The 7643-nt window shown below is 43.6% G+C and overlaps 1 protein-coding gene across 1 annotated transcript in view; it reads left to right on the top strand.

Moving 5' to 3' along the window:
* Positions 1-5552: 5552 nt before the first annotated feature.
* The window catches only part of LOC124033932 (MAP kinase-activating death domain protein-like), an 84156-nt gene continuing 82065 nt past the window's right edge, over positions 5553-7643 (top strand). Inside the window, 1 exon segment of the mRNA XM_046346417.1 lies at positions 5553-5879. The gene's annotated coding sequence lies outside the window, so the exon portion shown is untranslated.

The raw sequence follows: 7643 nt of genomic DNA, 5'->3' as shown, positions 1-7643 counted from the left end.
GTAAACCGGTGCTGGGAATTTATTCACCCACACTTGTGTGTTTGGTGTTCTGTGGTCAAATAGCAACAGAACTGTTGACTGCTCTATTTATACATTTTTTTAAATCAGAAGAGCTTGTAAATACAGAATCAATTTGGTTAAGTTGGAAACTACCTTGGCATTTTACTGTATTGACAACCATTTACCGTATTACACAGTAGGCTTCATGCAATTATAGTTCTAGTCCGTTTGGGGTCTATTCTTGTCATTTAAATTATGCTTAGTGACAGCTCCCAAATATACTGAACAAAAATACAAACGCAACACGTAAAGTGTTGGTCACATCAATAAACAATCCCAGAAATGTTCCATATGCCCAAAATGTTTCACTCAAATGTGCACAAATTTGTTTACGTCCTTGTTATGGCGCATTCCTCCTTTGCCAAGATAATCCATCCACCTGACAGGTGAAGCATCAACAAGCTGCTTAAATAACATGATCAATACACAGGTGCATCTTGTGCTGGAGACAAAAGGACACTAAAATATGCAGTTTTGTTACAACACAATGCCACAGAAGTTTTGAGGGAGTGTGCAATTGGCATGCTGACTGCAGGAATGTCCACCAGAACGGAATGTTAATTTCTCTACCATAAGCCACCAAGTTGTTTTAGAGAATTTTGCAGTATATCCAACCGGCCTCACAACCGCCGACCACGTGTAACCACACCATCCTAGGACCTCCATCCGGCTTCTTCACATGTGTCTGAGACTAGCCACCGTCCGGATGGAGGTCCTAGGATGGTGTGGTTACACGTGGTCGGCGGTTGTGAGGCTGATGAAACAGGAGTATTTCTCTCTGTAATAAAGCCCTTCTGTGGGGAAAAACTATTTCTGATTGGCTGGGCCTGGCCCCCCCCAGTGGCTGGACCTATGCCCTCCCAGGCCCTCCAGTGGCTGGACCTATGCCCTCCCAGGCCCTCCAGTGGCTGGACCTATGCCCTCCCAGGCCCCTCAGTGGCTGGGCACAGGTGAAGAAGCCGGATGGAGGTCCTAGGATGGTGTGGTTACATGTGGTCGACGGTTGTGAGCTGATGAAACAGGAGTATTTCTCTCTGTAATAAAGCCCTTCTGTGGGGAAAAACTATTTCTGATTGGCTGGGCCTGGCCCCCCTCAGTGGCTGGACCTATGCCCTCCCAGGCCCTCTAGTGGCTGGGCCTATGCCCTCCCAGGCCCTCCAGTGGCTGGGCCTATGCCCTCCCAGGCTCTCCAGTGGCTGGGCCTATGATGCCCTTCCACACCCACCCATGGCTGCACCTTTGCCCAGTCATGTGAAATCCATAGATTAGGGCCTACTTCATTTATTTCAATTGACTGATTTCCTTATATGAACTATAACTCAGTAAAATCTTAAATTGTTTTATGTTGCGTTTATATTTTTGTTCAGTATACATTGTAATGATGATTAAAAGTACACTAATCAAGTTTTAGTTGCTAATGAATTCAGTGTTGACTGTTTTCTCCTTAAACTACACAATCCTTACAATATTTCTGGCCATTTAGGAGACCCTTTTTGACCATTAACTAATTTCAATGAATTAGGCCCTGCATTCAGTATTGGACTAAGAACTGGCAATAACACATCCACCCAATGTTACACAATGCAATCATTTGACAAATACAGGTTAAAAAATAAATGGTGTGTGCTGCTGTAGTGGCAGCAAAGAGACTTTCAAGCTCCCTGTCCCATTTTCCCAATGACCTATGTGAAGCTAGCCATAGTAAGGATTACCCACAAAAAAGCCCCTCATTGAAAGTGATGCAAATGGATACAAATAGACTTCAGAATTGCATTTGGGGCATACTTGTTATTCCCTTTACAGCCTTACCTATGGATTGGGGATCAATGAAATGGGGTGTCAGTCTACTCAGTGACACCTACAGAACAGTGAAGAGTTTACACAAATATTAGCATCGTAGCTCATATTGCGGGACTCTGAAGCGCCAACTCTAGGTCCAAGATGCTTCTAAACAGCTTCTACCCCCAAGCCATAAGACTCCTGAACATCCAATCAAATGGCTACCCAGACTATTTGCATTGCCCCCCCTCCCCCTCTATTACTCCGCTGCTACTCTCTGTTATTATCTATGCATAGATACTTTAATATATTAATAACTCTACCTACATGTACAGTACATATTACCTCGACTAACCGGTGCCCTGGCACATTGACTCTGTACCAGTACCCCCTGTATATAGTCTCACTATTGTTATTTTACTGCTGCTCTTTAACTACTTGTTACTTGTTTCTTATTCCTATTTTCTAAACTGCATTGTTGGTTAGGGGCTTGTAAGTAAGCATTTCTATTGTATTCAGCACATGCGACAAATAAATGGGATTTGATTTTTATTTGAAACCACTGTGAAATGAGCCACATTAAGCTTACCAATTAAGCCACTATGTGTATTGGACATTCATTTTGCACAGTACAGCCTTACCTATGGATCCTGGATCAATAAAATGGGATATCAGTCTAGTCTTTGACACCCACAGAACACAACTGAATGATTTCACAAATATTAGTGTCGTAGCTCATATTGTGGGACTTTGACTGTGGGAAATCACCTCCCCGTCAGTCTCTTGTGCGTATTGACATTCATATTGTACTGTACAAGTGATTTCCCACAGTCAATGTCCTGCAACACCGCTCATATCTGTGGCCCTAGGTGTCACTGAGTAGACTGATACACCATTTAATGTATGCACAATCCATAGGTAAGGCTATACAGTGCAATATGAATATAAATATGCACAACAGGCCCACAGTCAAAGTCCTACAATAAGAGCTATGGTGCTAATATTTGTGTAAACTATTCAATGTTGTTTTGTGGGTGTCACTGAGTAGACTGAGCTGGGGCCTCCCTGGATTTTGTGTTAAATGCTCTACAACAAAGCTTTCTCTGTCCTTCACCTGGTTCTGAACACCTCCAAAACAAAGGTCATGTGGTTTGGTAAGAAGAATACCCCTCTCCCCACATGTGTGTTTACTACATCTGAGGGTTTCGAGATTGGCTAGACGGTACACTGTACTTCTCTCAGCACATATGCCTAGTTAAATAAAAATAAATAAACATATCAAAGCTGCAGGCTGAAGTTAAATTTAGACTTGGTTTCCTCTATCGTAATTGTCCCTCTTTCACCCCAGCTGCCAAACTAACCCTGCCTGAGATGACCATCCTACCCATGCAAGATTACAGAGATGTCATTTATAGATCGGCAGGTAAGGATGCTCTCGAGTGGCTAGATGTTCTTTACCATTCAGCCATCAGATTTGCCACCAATGCTCCTTATAGGACATATCACTGCACTCACTCTATACTCTTCTGTAAACTGGTCATCTCTGTATACCCGTTGCAAAACCCTCTTAGGCCTCACTCCCCCCTATCTGAGATAGCCCTCATCCTCCACATGCAACACCCATTCTGCCAGTCACATTCTGTTAAAAGTCCCCAAAGCGCACACATCCCTGGGTCGCTCGTCTTTTCCGTTTGCTGCAGCTAGCAACTGGAACGAGCTGCAACGAACACTCAAACTGGACAGTTTTGTCTCAATCTCTTCATTCAAATACTCAATCATGGATACTCTTACTGACAGTTGTGGCTGCTTCGCGTGATGTATTATTGTCTCTACCTTCTTGCCCTTTGTGCTGTTGTGAGTGCCCAATAATGTTTGTACCCTGTTCTCTGCTGCTACCATGTTGTGCTGATGCCATGCTGTGTTGTCATGTGTTGCTGCCATGTTCTTGGGTCTCTCTTTATGTAGTGTTGTGTTGTCTCTTGTCGTGTTTTGTTATATATATATATTTTTTAAAATATTTTAAATCCCAGCCCCCGTACCCATAGGACCTTTTAGTAGGTTGTCATTGTAAATAATATAAATATTTTTTAATTGACTTGTCTAGTTAAATAAAAGGTAAAAAAAATAAACAAGACTGATATGCTATTTCATTGATCCACTTTCTCGGGCCGACTCTTTTCTCTGTATATATCAATGATGTTGCTCTTGCTGCGGGCGATTCCCTGATCCACCTCTACGCAGACGAGACCATTCTATATACTTTCGGCCCGTCATTGGACACTGTGCTATCTAACCTCCAAACGAGCTTCAATGCCATACAACACTCCTTCCGTGGCCTCCAACTGCTCTTAAACGCTAGTAAAACCAAATGCATGCTTTTCAACCGATCGCTGCCTGCACCCGCATGCCCGACTAGCATCACCACCCTGGATGGTTCCGACCTTGAATATGTGGACATCTATAAGTACCTAGGTGTCTGGCTAGACTGCAAACTCTCCTTCCAGACTCATATCAAACATCTCCAATCGAAAATCAAATCAAGAATCTGCTTTCTATTCCGCAACAAAGCCTCCTTCACTCACGCCGCCAAGCTTACCCTAGTAAAACTGACTATCCTACCGATCCTCGACTTCGGCGATGTCATCTACAAAATTGCTTCCAACACTCTACTCAGCAAACTGGATGCAGTTTATCACAGTGCCATCCGTTTTGTCACTAAAGCACCTTATACCACCCACCACTGCGACTTGTATGCTCTCGTCGGCTGGCCCTCGCTACATATTCGTCGCCAGACCCACTGGCTCCAGGTCATCTACAAGTCCATGCTAGGTAAAGCTCCGCCTTATCTCAGTTCACTGGTCACGATGGCAACACCCATCCGTAGCACGCGCTCCAGCAGGTGTATCTCACTGATCATCCCTAAAGCCAACACCTCATTCGGCCGCCTTTCGTTCCAGTACTCTGCTGCCTGTGACTGGAACGAATTGCAAAAATTGCTGAAGTTGGAGACTTTCATCTCCCTCACCAACTTCAAACATCAGCTATCTGAGCAGCTAACCGATCGCTGCAGCTGTACATAATCTATTGGTAAATAGCCCACCCATTTTCACCTACCTCATTCCCATACTGTTTTTATTTATTTACTTTTCTGCTCTTTTGCACACCAATATCTCTACCTGTATATGACCATCTGATCATTTATCACTCCAGTGTTAATCTGCAAAATTGTAATTATTAGCCTACCTCATGCCTTTTGCACACATTGTATATAGACTCCCCTTTTTTTCTACTGTGTTATTGACTTGTTAATTGTTTACTCCATGTGTAACTTTGTGTTGTCTGTTCACACTGCTATGCTTTATCTTGGCCAGGTCGCAGTTGCAAATGAGAACTTGTTCTCAACTAGCCTACCTGGTTAAATAAAGGTGAATTACATGTATTTTTATTTTTATCCACAAGCCATAGGTAAGGCTTTACAGTGAAATAAGTATGCCCCCAATGCAATTAGGAAGTCTTATACATCCACAGTGCGATTTCAATTGATTGTTAAATGTGTATAACAGTCCCACCTTGTTAAACATTATGTCGTCAAAATATGACATGACCGAAATATTTGCATCACTTTCAACGAGGGACTTTTAGTTTGAAGACGAACAGCCATTTCCACTTTTGTGGCTAATCGCTATTGTGGCTAGAGTCACATAGGTGTCACAATGGTACAGTCTGCCCCCATCCGCGGAAATCCAGTCCCTGCAGATGATCTGGTGGAAATGTTATGAAGACAGGTTTTAAGCCAATTATCATATGCGAGCAAGCATTTCACAGTCTACAATTAGGTGGGGATTTAAAGCACACATTGAAGAGCTGTTGAATCACAATCTCTGGAAAATGGATCCAGGATACTTATTACATCTCGCTATTTGAAATACGTCTCAATTCATCTCACTCACTGGCTTTCATTCTACCATCAATAACATACCAGGCCGACGACGACTGCTAACTAGCTAGCGGGTATTCCTAGCCACCTAGCTAACATACTGGTAAGATGTTCTTGCATTTTTCTATTCGCATCTTTCTTGGTATCAAATTTCACAAATGCGACAACGTCAATTAGTACTGACGATCAAATATGTTACTTGCCATGGTAAACAAACTTTAAGATAGCTATCATAAGTAGCTAACGTTAGCTATCATATGTAGCTGGCTGTCTATAACGTTAGCTACTTACGATAGCTGTTAGCTAATGCACTCGTGACGTACGTATGAGTGATGGAGTTGGTTTGCTCTGTAACTGTGTTCTGGAGGATGCTGATTATTTATAGATGGTAATAATCAGCTAAATACTGGAACAATAAAATAAATGCAGGTCGTTGTAGATAGAATATCCACGTCCTTATTGAAATTGTAATTAAACATTGCATGGTACTTGTTAACCATTTGCCGGTAGCTTTTCCGTTAAACATAATTAAATCACCATCACGGTCTTCGTCATTATACCGTCAAGACAGTGTGAGGTAGTATCATAACTAAGCTCTATCTAGCTAGCAACCCAGGCTATGTAGTTATCCGAGAAGGGTGCCATTGCGGCCCGCAATTCAGGGCGTTCCTGCACCCCTCTTTATACTTCGATTGATCCATTTTTTAAGCTAGGACTCAGGTACAAAAGCTGGAGTTAGTCGCTCCGGTACAGTAGGTGGCGGAAATGCACTGTAATATTGGACGCCAACCCTTGATAAAACATCCGTATTTTATTTTTTAAATTTAACTAGGAAAGTCAGTTAAGAACAAATTCTTATTTACAATTACGGCCTACCGGGGAACAGTGGGTTAAATGCCTTGTTCAGGGGAAGAACGACAGATTTTTACCTTGCCAGCTCGGAGATTCCATCCAGCAACCTTTTGGTTACTGGCCCAACGCTCTAATCACTAGGCTACCTACCACCCCTAGTGATGGGGAAACTAAGCTTTGAGGTTTTCCACCCAATTCTGTCAAAAATAGGTTAGTTACTCTAGGCTTTGACCAACAAACACAGTTACTATTGGCACCTGCTGGTCAAAATAATTTAGAGCTGCCAAATTGTTAGAGATGATGTCCCACATCCCTAGCACGTGCGCAACTAGCCTTTTTGTCTAATACCAAACCAATACCAAACCAACCAGGTGGTGGTGCAACGGAGCTTTGGATGTCATTGATCACATGCTCTGATAAATTGATACAGGGATTGGCACACTGCTTTGAAGTACACTGCTTAGCTATTTTGACACGTGCCTCAGAGCTCCGGGATCAAACGTACCATCACCAGGTAGACGGTGTCCTTCGCCCTGGCTATCAGGCACTGCTTTCCCGCAGTTTTGTTAACGATGGCGAGGCAGTTGTTCGGGCAGGTGGGAGCGAAGGATACTGTGTTAGCTATCTAGCTAGCTAGGACTCCTGTACACAGCAGGTGGGATAGGTAGCTAGCTAGCACACCAGTAGACTGCACTTCGCTCACGCCTGTCGGGCACTGTTTTCCCGCAGTTCTGTTAATGAAGGCGAGGGCAGGTGTTAGTGAAGGACACTGGGTGTTAGCTGGCTGGCGGAATAGGTAGCTAACAATAGCTAGGACACCAGTGGACGGTGTACTTCGCCCCCGCCTGTCGGACACTGCTTTCCCACAGATCTGTTAACGACGGCGAGGCCAGGTGTTCGGCAGGGAGCAAAGGACACGGTGTGCTAGCTAGTAAGCTAGCTAGCTAGGCTGACCCCCGGTACACAGCTGGCGGTAGGCAGGTTCAACATCGCTAGCTAGCTAAGACACATGTAG

The sequence above is a fragment of the Oncorhynchus gorbuscha genome, linkage group LG04 (genome assembly GCF_021184085.1).
Source record: "Oncorhynchus gorbuscha isolate QuinsamMale2020 ecotype Even-year linkage group LG04, OgorEven_v1.0, whole genome shotgun sequence".
NCBI classification, from domain to species: domain Eukaryota; kingdom Metazoa; phylum Chordata; class Actinopteri; order Salmoniformes; family Salmonidae; genus Oncorhynchus; species Oncorhynchus gorbuscha.
This window is presented reverse-complemented; position numbering and strand designations above follow the sequence as displayed.